Here is a 13,264-nt window from a genome sequence, read left to right as displayed (position 1 = left end):
TGGCTCTCCATTACTGGGCCCAGCTCTTTGCTTGAAACCCTGCCTAGCCTTCTTGAGAATTTTTTCCCTGTCTCTTGGTTTCAGGCCCCTTTTGACAGGCCCCTCCTGTGTCTCCCCTCTGATCCCCTCATGCTGTTCTATCCTGACAATTAGGAACCACTGCTCCCCCTGATTCTGCCTAGCATATGCTGCTCGAATGGGTCCTGGCAGCCAACTCCCCCCTACATCCACACACCAGGTATCCCCTCACAGTATCCTCTTGGGCTCCTGCTTTGGTCCAGGTCCCTCTCTCAGGATCTACTCACATGAGGCAGTGGAGCAGAATTGGCTCGTCTCTGTGCCCTGAATGCTTCCTATGGGAAACACAGCCCTGCCACTTTCCTGAGTCCCCTTCACTGCCTGAAACTTGTGGCCTGGCAGTTAACCTGGACTTGCTGCAACCCAGCCCTGTGCAATCCCCACCCTTCCCTCCCCTGCACACTGGCCTTGCATGCTTCCCCTACAGACATCCAGCCCTCCATAACCCTGACCCTTTGTGCTCCAGTCCCTGGGTTTTGTGGTTCACCTGAGCCCTGACTGTGTTCCTCATGGCCCTTGGCATAGCAAGGAGACTCTTTGTATTGGGTCTGACCTGGGGGCCCTTGCTTGGGCTCCCCTAGGTGCCCCTTGGCTTCTCCTGGTCCTTATGCAGCCCCAATCTTCCCTTCCCCTCATGCTTTTTTCTGGCCCTTGTGGGTGTCCTGATCCTTGGGTCCCTCATCACCATTGATAGGGTTGGTCTCTCGTCTGGGCACCTGGCTTGGGTCCTGGCTCTTGCCCCTCAATGCACCCACCATGAACCTCTGCCCTGCCCTCCCATTACCCAGCTTCTGGCCCCCTTCCTTTTTCTGGCCTCCCTTGTAAGGACCATCACCACAGATTCTCATCTGATCCAGGGCACCTTATAGGAAACAATGCCCTGCCTCTCACCTGGGCCCCGTGCTCTCCCTGGGTGCTTGGTCCAGCACCAAGAACCCTGAAACCTGGAGGTGGCCCTGGGCTTGGAGTCTGACTGCCCCCTACTGGATCCCATGCCTTCCCTTCCAAATCTTATCTACTGTCCTGAGCCCCCTGCCCAAGCCTGGCCCTGGTTCTCAGTTCCCTGTCCTGGCTCCTCACTTGAGGCTCTGGTGGCCCTCCTTGCTCACTGCTTTTCTGGGCATTGTCTAAGAGCCCTTCACTGGGGCCACTTTCCTGCTCCCCTTAGCTTCCCTGTAATGCAGTAACCTAGTGCAGCCCCGCCTTCCTGACCCTGGCCTTCTCTTCTCTCCCCTGGCCTGGGCCCTCTTCTAGATTTCTTGCCTGGGATCCTTGCTGGGTTCCTGGGCCCCACTCACCCCCACCCATCCTCCGGCCCTTCAGGCTGTGCCCTCCTTCTGCCCTCCTGTTGTTCCTGTCTCTCCCAGTCCTGCTTTCCTGATCCCCTTTCCAGGATGCTCTCCAGGGCCAGGGTACTTTGCCACAGTCTGGCTGGGCAAAATAACCTGGAGGTACCAAGCAACTTGAAGGTTGAAGCGGGAACTGCTTTATTACAGAACAACAGTGGTATATATACCTAACTGATTACACACAGCTTGACTCAGTTAGCATCATCCAGAAACAGCAATCATCCAGTAAGGAATACTCATCATTGTAATGGCTTTATGGCATTGCCTCACACACCACTCCTCCTGGCAAACTGCCAGGCACCATCTTGACTTGATTTGCAGTCCCCAACATCTCCCCCCTTTTGTTTTATTAAACAACAAGTATGTGGTTTAGGGACTGTGCCTGTTTTAGGTTGTCCAATACTACATATGGTTCTTACTCATCATCGGATGGTCTGACCTCAAATTGTCAGCCTAGTGGCTTAGGTTGGTACCATTGTAATTAGATCTTACCTGTCTTAGACTACCAGCCCAATATATTTAGCAACCATAGTGGTTTACCATAAACAACCTGCCACAAGCAGAAGGAGGAGGATACAAAATGCCACGAAACCAAGCCATTGATGGTTCCAAGTGAAAATCCCTTGGAAAAATTGTACTACCAATGACACTGTCAGCAAAGATACCCTGGTTCTATTACAATTATCAATAGATTAATACATAATGCATACAAGTGATACACAGTCCAGGTAAGTTCTGTAAGCAGTTAAAATGAGAGGAATCCATTAATATGTTTATTTCTTCTTAAAGTAAATTGACTCTTTGATTGACCATTACTTGTTGAGTTAAATTATTCATTGATGTATCAGTTTATACTGTTTGTTGTGATAGCTATTGCAGAAGCTATAGTAGCAGCAGCAGAAACAGCAACAGCTGTGATGATGGTAGCTGTAATTCCAAAGTCTCATTTGGTTGTTCAATAATACTGGAAATTCTTCTATTTTTGTCTTCACTGGCACTGGGATGAAGGTAGTGATTCTGGCAATGATGGCTAAAGAAAAATGTGTAGCATTCCAGCAGGCACTAAGAAAACAATTTTCTAAACAATTTAGTAGATTATCCTGAACAAAATTATTAGATATAATGAAAAAGAAAGGTGAAAGTAAATAAACAGATCTGTTAACCTCTTTTTTGGTTCACATTTTAAAACAATTCCCTTTCTGAATTTCGGTAGATTATTTCATAGACATCAACATTTTGAACACCTAGAAAAACTTGTAAGCTTAATTTTAAATGTATCTTTACTTTCATCTGTTTACCCAATTTAAATTAAACTGTTTAAATCAAGTGAAAAAAATATATTTGGACCCATTTTTTAAATTTTTATGAGTGCTCCTCATAAATGATATATGGACATAAGCACATACAGACATACAACACATAACACAAGTGTGCACACATAACATACAACACATAACACAAGTGAGCACACTTAACACAATAGTAAAGGCCTTGTAGCTTTTCACAGATGAAATCTCCATTGCAATGTTTAAAAACTCCACAGTTGATAAAAAAAATAGAACTGATCAGAAAAACATTAACCTAGGTCTGTATGAGCTCAAAAAATAAAATTGAAAAAAGAATCCTGGCTACACCTGGATTTGACTCTTCTTTTAATATTTCATCCTTCTTCCTGTAACTTGCATATGGGTTTGAAGGTATTCCCACAAGTAAGCCTCAAGGTTTTTTACATTTGAAATAGGCCTTAATGGTTCTCATTATTCATTAGCCTCCAGGTATGGGAGAACCATTATCGCAGATGTAAGGATAGCTAAACTGGAGTTCTCGATATCAGCTGTTATGGATTTGAGCCAAATCATCTTTTTTTTTTGGTCTGTAGAAATCACTTTAGTTAGTCTCTCTGGAATCCAAATCGGTTGCTATTCTCCCTGTGGAAACACAAACAGACCCCCAACTCCAGACAATCACTGGGTCAGAACCTTTAATGATAATAACTATAAGCTGATGCAGCTATGGTGAAAGCTGTAAAATACCAAAGCATCTGAAGGTAAATGCTATCACTATAATTGAAAACTGGAGTTCTGGATATCAGCTGTTATGGATTTGAGATAAAATAGCATTCTGAACATTTGTATTCACAGGAATAGCGAGGAGTCCCGTGGCAGCACCTGTAGCAAATAGGGAAAAATTGATGACTCATTAGTTATTGGCATTGGAAATGGCCAAACATCAGGGGCACCGAGCGCGTCCTCCACTGCCAGCAGCAGTGCCCTGCTCCCCGGGCAGCCCCATGGCGGGGGGCGGTGAAGGGCCAGTGGCCACCACCAGCTGGAAAGTCCCTGCTGTGCTGCAGCTTGCTATGCCATGCTGTTTCACGCACCCTCTTGTGACAAAAAGTGGTTAGTAGCAGCCTTTTGTTGTAACTCCTTCCCTGATAGTCCTTTCTCTTCTGAACTTTCTTCCTCTTTCTGACTAGAGTTCCTGGGCTTTTATCAACATATGCCCTAACTGTTCTTGGTTTTACTGTGGTGCCTCCTTCCTTTAGCAATTTACTTAACACCCTTTTGGTTTGATTTTTACTAACTTCTGATCCCATACTTCTGTAACAAAGACAATACAACACACCAAGACAAAACAAAACAAAAACACACTGTATCAATCTTCTCCATTTTCTTGAAATGGCCATTTGTCCTCTTGCCCTATCTGTTTCCAGGGCGAGCAGCTTTCCTCCTGTCCTATCTATTTCAAGGGACAGGCAGCTTTTCTTGTCACTTACCCCCGAGCGTCCCAGAGTTCCCCTGTATGAGCCACCATTTGCCACAGTCCGACTGGGCAAAATAACTGGGAGGTGACAAGCAACTTGAAGGTTGAAGCGGGATCTCCTTTATTATGGAACAACAGCGGTATATATACCTAACAGATTACACACAGCTAGACTCAATTAGCATTATCCAGATACAGCAATCAGCCAATAAGGAATCCCCATTATCTTAATGGCTTGGTGACATTGCCTCATAAACCACTCCTCCTGGCAAACTGCCAGGTGCCATCTTGACTTGATTTGCGGTCCCCAACAGTACTTAACCTCACCTCTTGGCCCTGTGGCCTCCTTTTGAGAAAACATAGCCCTGCCCCTTGCCTGGGCCCTTTAGACTCCCTAAGCCCTTGCCCTGCTCCTGAACCTGATACCCAGCAGTGGACCTGTGCCTTGTCTCTCTTTGCCACCTATTCCACTTACTACCTTCCCGCTGCATCCCCAACCATGTTCCTTTTCATTCACCCAGGCCCAGGTGCTAGAACTTGGCTCTCCATTACTGAGCTTGGCTCCTTGCTTTAGCCCCTGCCTGTACTTTTTGAGGATCCTGTCCCTGTCCTTTTGTTTCAGGTGCCTTTGCCAGACCCTCCTGTGCCTCCCCTCTGATCCCCTCATGTTGTGGTATACTGGCACTGCCAGACCCTCTGCTACCACTGCTTCTTTCTAGCCGGGCTCTTCGAATGGGTCCTGGCTGCTCACCGACCCCAACTCCAACCTCCACATGCCAGGCATCCCCTCACAGCACCCTCTTTTGCCCCTTGTTTGGTCCAGGTTCCTCTCTGAGGATCTACTCACCTGGGTCTGAGAAGCTGAATTGGCTGGTCTCTCCGCTTTGAATGTTTTCTAGGGAAACACTGCCCTAACCTCTGCTGTATCTTTTTCACCACCTGAAACTTGTCACCTGGCAGTTAATATGCAACTTCCTCCAACCCAGCCCTGAGAGATTCCCCTCCCTTCACTCCCTTGCCCTCTGGCCTTGCTTGCTGCCCCTACCCCATCCCAGTCTTCCCTAACCCAGACCCTTGGCATTTGTGTCCCCCTGCTTGGGTGCTCCATTGAGCCCCTGACCACTTTCCTCATGTCTCTTTGCATAGCGTGGAGTGTCTTCCTGTTGAGTCTGAACTGGGGGCCCCTTGATTGTGCCTGCCAGAGTGCTCCCCTAGGTGCCTCTTGAGTTTCCCTCTGTATCATGGCCCTCCTCGTGCAGCCCATCCTCCCCAATGGCTTGCAAATTTCCCTGGTCCTACTGAGTCTCATGCTCCTTGGGTCCCTTGTCCTTGGTTAGTAAGGTAGGTACTTTGTCTGAGCACCTGGCTAGGGTCCTGGCTCACCTCCCACCACGCACCCACCATGACCAGAGTCTGTGCCCTCCCATAGCCCTCATTCTGGCACCCTTCCATTGCCAGACCTCCTTTGCCAGGTCCCTGTCCATGGATTCTCATCTAGGCCAGAGCGTCTTATGAGGAAGAACCTTGCCTCTCACCTTGGCCACTTACTCTTTCTGGGTGCTTGGTCCTGCACCAGGAAATCTGACACCTGGTTGTGGTCCTGGGCCTGGAGCCTGACTGCACCCTGCTGGATCCCCTGCCTTGTCTCTTTAGCTCTTGCCATATAAGGGGTCCCAGTACACCCAGGTGGGAGGGATCTTCCGCCTGCAAGGGCATGTTCTCTCTACTCTGGCTGTAGCAGTTTAGGAGTTCCCCCCAATACCCAGGTGGGAGAGGTCTACACCTTAGGGACAAGTCCCCTTCTACTCTGGCTGCTGCACTAATCAAGCCTCCCCTGACACCCAGGTGGGAGGGGTCTCCTGATTGAGGGGCGAGTCCCTCTACCCTTGATGCTGATGGATAAGAGCTCACCCAGTTCACTCTGGCTAAGGTGGTGTACAAGTTCCCCTCAACACCTCGATTGGAGGGGTCTCCAAAATGTAAGGACAATTTCTCTGTATCCTGGCTGAAGCAGTGTAGGAACTCCCCCTGACACCTAGAAGGGAGGGGTCTCCTGCCTAGGGGTGCCAGTCCCCTCTACTTTGGCTCCAGCAGTATAGGAGCTTCTCAGGACACCCAAGTAAAGGGGTCTCCCTCCTGGAGGGGCGAGTACCCTCTACACTGGCTGAAGCTGTATAAGAGCTCCCCCTTAAACCCAGGTGGGAGGAGTATACAGCCTGGATGGATGATTCCCCTCTACCCAGGCTGTGGTGGTATAGGTTCTCCCCCCCACACACAGGTTTGAGTGTTCTCCCGCCTAAAAGGGCCAGTCCTCTCTATCCTGGCTGCAGCGATATAGGAGATCCCACTGACAAACAGGTGGGAAGGGTCTCCCAAAAGGAGCAGCAAGTCCCCACTACACGGGCTGCTGAGGAATACAAGCTCCCCCAGACACCCAGGTGGGAGGGGTCTCCCACATGTAGAGGCGAGTCCACTTTATTATGTCTGTGGTGGTATATGAGCTCCCACTGACACGCTGGTGGGAGGGGTCTCCCTCCTGTCGGGGTAACTATTTTCTACACTGGCGGTGTTAGTATATGAGTTCCTGTTGACAGCCAAGTTGGAGGGGTCTCACGCTTGCATGGGTGAGTCTCCTGTACCCTGGCTAAGGTGGTGTACAAGTTCCCCTCGACCCACAGGTGGGAGAGGTCTCCTGCCTGGGGGAGGGCGAGCCCCAATAGCTTGGCTGCAGTGGTATAAAAACTCCTCCCCACACACCCAGGTTGGAAGGTCTCCCTCCTGAAGGGGCGAGTCCACTCAAACATGGCTGCAGGGGTATAAGGGCCCCCTCCTACACGGAGGGGCGGGTTTCCTCTTCCCTGGCTAAGGCGGTATAGGTGTTACTTCCATTCCTATGTGGGAGGTGTCTCTTGCCTGGAGGTGCGAGTCACCTCTACCCTGGATGCTGGGGTATATAAGATCCACCTGAAACCAAGGTGGGAGTTTTCTGCCTGGAGGGGCAAGTCCCTTCTACCCTGGCTAATGTGATATAGGAATTACTGCAATTCCCAGGTGGGAAGTGTTTCTCCCCTGGACATGTTAGTTGCATCTACCCTGGCTGCTGGGGTATTTCAGCTCCACCTAACACCCAGGTGGAAATGGTCTTCAGCCTGGAGGGGTGAGTACACTCTACCCTGGCTGCAGTGATTAAGGTGCTTCCCCTGATAGCCACGTGGGAGGGGTCTCCTGCCTAGAGGTGTGACTCCCCTCCACCCTGGCTGCTGCGTTATAGGAGCTCCCCTGACACCCAGTTGGGAGGAGTCTCCAGCCAGGAGGCTAGAGTCCCCTCTACCCTGCTTCAGCGGTATAGGAGCTCCCCAGGACACCCAGGTGGAAGAGGTTTCCATATGGAGGGTAGAGTTCCCTCTACTCCAACACCCAGGTGGGAGGGATCTCCCGCCTGGAGGGGCGAGTCCCCTCTTCCCTGGCTGTGGCGGTATAGGAGCTTCCCCCTACACCCAAGTGGGAGGGTTTTCCCACCTGAAGGGGCTAGTCCCCTCTATCCTGGCTGTGGCGGTATATGAGCTCACCCTGACACTCTGGTTGGAGGGGTCTCACCCCAGGATGGACAAGTAATTTCTTCCCTGGCTATGGTGGTATAAGAGCTCCCACTGACTGCCAGTTGGAGGGGCATCCCTCCTGGATGGGCGTGTCTCCTCTACCCTGGCTAAGGTGGTTTACAAGTTCCCTGTGACACCCAGGTGGGAGAGTCTCCCACCTGAAATGATGAGTTCCCTGAACCCTGGCTGCAGGTGTATAAGAGCACCCTCCTACCCTCAGTAGGGAGGAATCTCCCACATGGAGGGGTAAGTCTCTTCTACCCCAGCTGCAGCTGTATATGAACCACCACTCACCAGACACCCATGTGGGAGGCGTCTTCCTACTGGAGGGGCCAGTCTCTTTACCCCACCTGCAGCGATATACTAACCCAGGTGGGAGAGGTGTCCTGCCTAGAGGAGTGAGTAGGAGCTCCCCCCACACCCAAATGGGAGGGGTCTCCCACCTAAAGGGGAAAGTACCTCTACCATACCTGAAGTGGTATAACAGCTTCCTCTGACACGGTGGATGGGGTCTTCTGCCTGGAAAATCGAGTCCCCTTTGTCCTGGTTGTGGTGTTATATGAGATCCCACTGAATCCCTGGTTGGAGGGTTCTCCCGCTAGGAGAGGCAAATACTTTCTTCTGTGACTGTGGTGGTATATGAGTGCCCACTGAAAGCCCAGTTGGAGGGGTCTCTGCTTGGATGGGCGAGTATCCTCTACCCTGGCTAAGGGGGTATACAAGTAACCCATGACACCCAGGTGGCAGGTCTTCCACCAGAAGGGGCGAGTCCCCTCAATCCTGGCTGAGGGGATATAAGAGCCCCATCCTACCCTCAATAGTGAGGGGTCTCCCCCCTAGAGGGCAAGTTGCTGCTACCCCATCTGCAGCTGTATATAACCCCCCCCTCGTCAGACACCCATGTAGGAGGGGTCCTCTGCCTGGAGGAGCAAGTCCCCTCTATCCTGGCTAAGGCAGGATAGGAGTTACCCCCATTCCCAGATGGGAGGTGTCTCTTGCCTGAAGTTGTGAGTTGCCTCTACCCTGGCTGCTGGGGTATATGAGCTGCACTTGACACCCAGGTGGGAGGGGTCTTCCGCCTGGAGGGACGAGTCCCCTCTACTTGGGCTAAGGGGGTATAGTTACTCCCATACCCTGGTGGGAGGTGTTTCTTACCTGGAGTTTCGAGTTGCCTCTACCCTGGCTGCTGGGGTATATGAGCTCTACCTGACACCCAGGGGGGAGGGGTCTTCTACCTGGAGGAGCGAGTCCTTTCTACCCTGGCTGCAGTGGTTAAGGAGCTTCCCCTGACACCCAGGTGGGAGGGGTCTCCTGCCTAGAGGGGTTACTTCCCTCTACCCTGGCTAAGGGGGTGTACCAACTCTTCCAAAAACTCAGGTGAAAAGGATCTCCTGTTTGGAGGGGTGAGTACTCTCTATATTGACTGTTGTGGTATATGAGCTCCACCCCCCACTGATACCCAGATGAGAGAGGTCTCCTACCTGAAGGGGCAAGTCATCTCTACTCTGGCTGCAGTGGTTCAGTCGCTTTTCCTGACACCCAGGATGGATGGGACTCTCTCATGAAAGGGTAAGTCCCCTCTATTCTTGCTTCTGCAGTAAATTATTTTCCCTGACACCCAGTTTGGAGGGACTCTGGCCTGGATAGGTGAGTCCCCTTTACCCTAGCTGCAGTGGTATAGGAGGTCCCCCCTACACCCGGGTGGTAGGGGTCTCCTGGCCTCCAGTGGTGAGTCCCCTCTACCTTGCTTGTGGGAGTATATGAACTGCCCTGACAACCAGGTGGAAGGGATATTCCACCTGGAGGGTTGAGTCCCATCTCCCCTGACTATGGTGGTATAGGACCTCCCCCTACACCCAGGTTATGGGGTCACCCAACTGGAGGGGCAAGTCCCCTCTACCCATGCTAAAGCAGTATAGGATTTATCCCCATTTCAAGTGGGTAGTTATCTCTTTCCTGGAGGTTTGAGTCACCTCTACCCTGGCTGCTGGGGTATATGAGCTTACCTGACACCCAGGTGGGAGGGGTCTTCTCCCTGGAGGAAGAGTCCACTTGCCGAGGGCCAGCCCCAGCGGGGTCCAGGGAGTCCTGAAGGAGGAGTGGCGTCGGCGAAATGATGAGACAGGAGTCGTTCCGTTTGAGCAATCTTCAGAGAGAGAGCTAAAGCTGCTTTCTCTGGGTCCCCTTTTTATTACAATTTTTCTCATCATTATAGATTCACAATACGTCATTGATTATATAATTTAAAACTTTGCCAAGACATGACATTTCCTTAACCATGATTGAGAGCACACCGATCTACATTCTTCCAGGATATGACCCCCAGCCATACAATCATCAAAAGTACAGAATCATCAATAAAACATGTCACCAATTTACTTCCTTCAGATTTTCCCAAGATTTACTATTTTTCCCAAGATATGTTATTTTCTTATTAACTAATGCCAAACTATGTAACCAGACTCTAAGTCTCCTAACTAATCATTAACCTAAAGTACACTTGTACTCTATTTTTAATCTAAAATTCCCATCTAAAAAAGTCCCTTTAAATCTTATATTTAAAATGTCCTAAAGTTTATGAATCATCCTTAAAACATATCAGAAACCTATACAACTAAAGACTTAAGAATTTCTAAACTTAAGAATCTAAATAAAATAATATTTCTAACATTATTCTAAAACTGTGTCTTATAAAGCTATTTTAATTGATTCCTAAATTTATTCTCATAAAACTGGTTGAGCTGCTTTCTTGAAGAGTTTCTTTGTTTCTCAGTCAAGGTACACTAGTTCTCAAAGAATTTGTTTCTCAGTCAAGGTACACTAGTTCTCAAAGAGTTTGTTTTTCAGTCAATGTGCACTAGTTCTCAAAGAGTTTGTTTTTCAGAGGATGATTGTTGTCTGATATTAGGTTTGTCCACAATGTACTAAGATAGAAGAATAGCCTTTCTCTTTGTCCTTGATATGCTGAGGGGTGGGTAGCAGAACAGCTTCCAAGGCATGAACTACCTGTTCTGTTCTAGCCATCTGAAATTTAATTTGTTTGGCATTTAACATACTCATGCCTCCTGTGAGAAACAAGCATGAAAATGCAAAGTCCCAATTACATAAAAAAGGGTCTCATGGTTTCGGTTACCCACCAACCAGCGTGGCTTTGCCAGCATTCATCCTCACTGTGACCCTGTCAAGACAGTGGGAGAGCGGCTTTGCCAACACTTTTTCTCACTGTGACCCTGTCAAGACAGTGAGTCGGGGATCGCCTTCACCATCCACTCAAACCTGGCTGCAGAAGTTAAGTAGCTTCCTCTGAGGTGGGAGGGGTCCCCCACCTAGCGGGGTGACTTTCCTCTACCCTGGCTGAGAGGGTGTACCAGCTCTCCCAGACACCAAGGTGAGAGGGGTTTCCTCCTTGGAGGGCCGAGTCCCTTCTGTTCTTGCTACTTTGGTCTACAAGTTTCCTCCCATACCCAGATGTGAGGGGTCTCCTGCCTGAAAGGACAAGTCCCCAGTAACCTGGCTGCAGTGGTTTACTAACTTTCCCTGACACCCAGGTAGAATGGGTCTCTTCCCTGGAGGGGTGAGTCCCCTCCACACTGGCTGCAAAGGTAAAGGATCTCCCCTTAACACCCAGGTGGGAGGGCCTCTGGCCTGGAGATGTGAGTCCCCTCTACCCTGGCTGCAGTGGTATAGGAGGTCCCCCCTAAACCCAGGTGGTAGTGGTCTCCCGCCTCCAGTGTTGAGTCTCCTCTACCCTAATTGTGACAGTATATGAACTCCCCTGACAAACAGGTGGAAGGGATCTTTTGCCTGGAGGACTTAGTCCTCTCTTCCCTGGCTCTGGTGATATAGGAGCTCCCCCAACATACAGATTATGGGGTCTCTTGCCTGGAGGACTTAGTCCCCTCTCCCCTGTCTCTGTTGATATAGAAGCTCCCCCAACACACAGATTATGGGGTCTCCTAATTGGAGGGCCAGTGCCCTCTACACTGGCTACTGGGTATATGACCTCCTACTGACATCCAGGTGGAAGGATCTCCCACCTGGAGCAATGAGGACCCTTTACCCTGACTGTGGCGGTATACAAGCTTTCCCAGACACCCAGGTGAGAGGTGTCTCCCTCCTGGAGGGGCAAGTCTTCTCTACCCTGGCTAAGGTGGTATACAGGCACCCCACTACACTCAAGTGAGAGTGGTCTTTTGCATGGACAGGAGAGTCCCCTCTACCTTGGCTTTGGCAGTATAAAAGCTCTCCAAACATCCAGGTGGGAGGGGTATCCAGCCTGGAAGGGTGAGTCCCCTCTACTTTAGCTCTTGCTATATAAGAGCTCTCAGTACACCCAGGAGGGAGGAGTCTTCCATCTGCAGGGGCTTGTTCCCTCTACCCTGGCTATGCCAGTATAGGACTCCCCCCGACATCCAGGTTAAAGGTGTCTCGCACCTCTGGGGGTGACTCCCCTCTACCCTGGCTGCAGCAGTAATCAAGCTCCCTTGGACACCCAGGTGGGAGTGACTCTCCTCTATGATGGTTGTGGAGGTATACAAGCTGCCCCAGACACCCTGGTGGGAGGGGTCTCCTGCATGGAGGGGTGAGTACCCTCTATCCTGGTTGTGGTGGTATATAAGCTCCCACTGACACCCTGATGGTAGGGGTTACCTGACAGGAGGGGCAAGTACTTTCTACAATGGCTGGAGTGGTATTTGAGCTCCAGATGACAGCCAGGTTGGAGGGGTCTCCTGCCTGGATGGGCAAGCCTCCTCTACCCTGTCTAAGGTTGTCTACAAGTAACCTACCACACCCTGGTGGAAGGAGTCTCCTGCCTGGAGGGGTGAGTCCCTACTACTTTGGCAGTATAGGTGCTCCCCCACACCAATGTGGGAGGGTCTCCCACATGAAGGGAAGAGTCCCCTGAAACCTGGATTCTGGGGTATAAGACCCCTTCTACCCCCAGTAGGAGGGGTTTCCCACCTGGAGGGGTGAGTCACTGCTACCAAGGGTGCAGGTGTATATGATCCCCCCTCGCTAGACACCCATGTGGGAGGGGTCTTCCGCCTGGAGGGGCAAATCCCCTCTATCCTTGCTAAGGTGGTATAGGATTTAATCCCATTCCCAGGTGGGAGATGTCTCTCACCTGGAGGTGCGAGTTGCTTCTATCCTGGTTGCTGGGCTATATGAGCTCCACCTGACACCCTGGTGGGCAGGGTCTTTTGTCTGGAGGGGCAAGTCCACTCTACCCTGGCTGCAGTGGTTAAGGAGCTTCCCCTGATACCCAGGAGGGAGTATCTTTTTGCCTAGAAGAGTAATGTCCCTCTACCCAGCCTGCAGGAATTTACTAGCTCTCCCAGATACCCAGATGAGAAGGGTCTCCTGCTTGAAAGCCTCTATTCTGACTGCTGTGGTATACAAGATTCCCGCTACATACCAAGATGGTAGGGTTCTCCTGACCGAAGAGGCATGTCCCCTCTACCCTTGCTAAGGTGG

General features: G+C 50.6%; 1 long non-coding RNA gene across 2 annotated transcripts; it reads right to left on the bottom strand.

The window, feature by feature from the left end:
* Positions 1-1,541: 1,541 nt before the first annotated feature.
* LOC144367403 (uncharacterized) lies at positions 1,542-10,519 on the bottom strand. Of its 2 annotated transcripts, XR_013426760.1 has the most exons (3): positions 9,796-10,280; positions 8,260-8,387; positions 1,542-3,595 (listed from the first exon to the last, which is right to left on the bottom strand). It is a non-coding gene; the product is annotated as an uncharacterized LOC144367403 (long non-coding RNA). The 2 variants fall into 2 exon arrangements; XR_013426759.1 differs by having other exon boundaries at positions 1,542-8,387; positions 9,796-10,519.
* Positions 10,520-13,264: the final 2,745 nt, after the last annotated feature.

This window comes from Ictidomys tridecemlineatus, chromosome 10 (genome assembly GCF_052094955.1).
Source record: "Ictidomys tridecemlineatus isolate mIctTri1 chromosome 10, mIctTri1.hap1, whole genome shotgun sequence".
In the NCBI taxonomy this organism is placed as follows: Eukaryota; Metazoa; Chordata; class Mammalia; order Rodentia; family Sciuridae; genus Ictidomys; species Ictidomys tridecemlineatus.
This window is presented reverse-complemented; position numbering and strand designations above follow the sequence as displayed.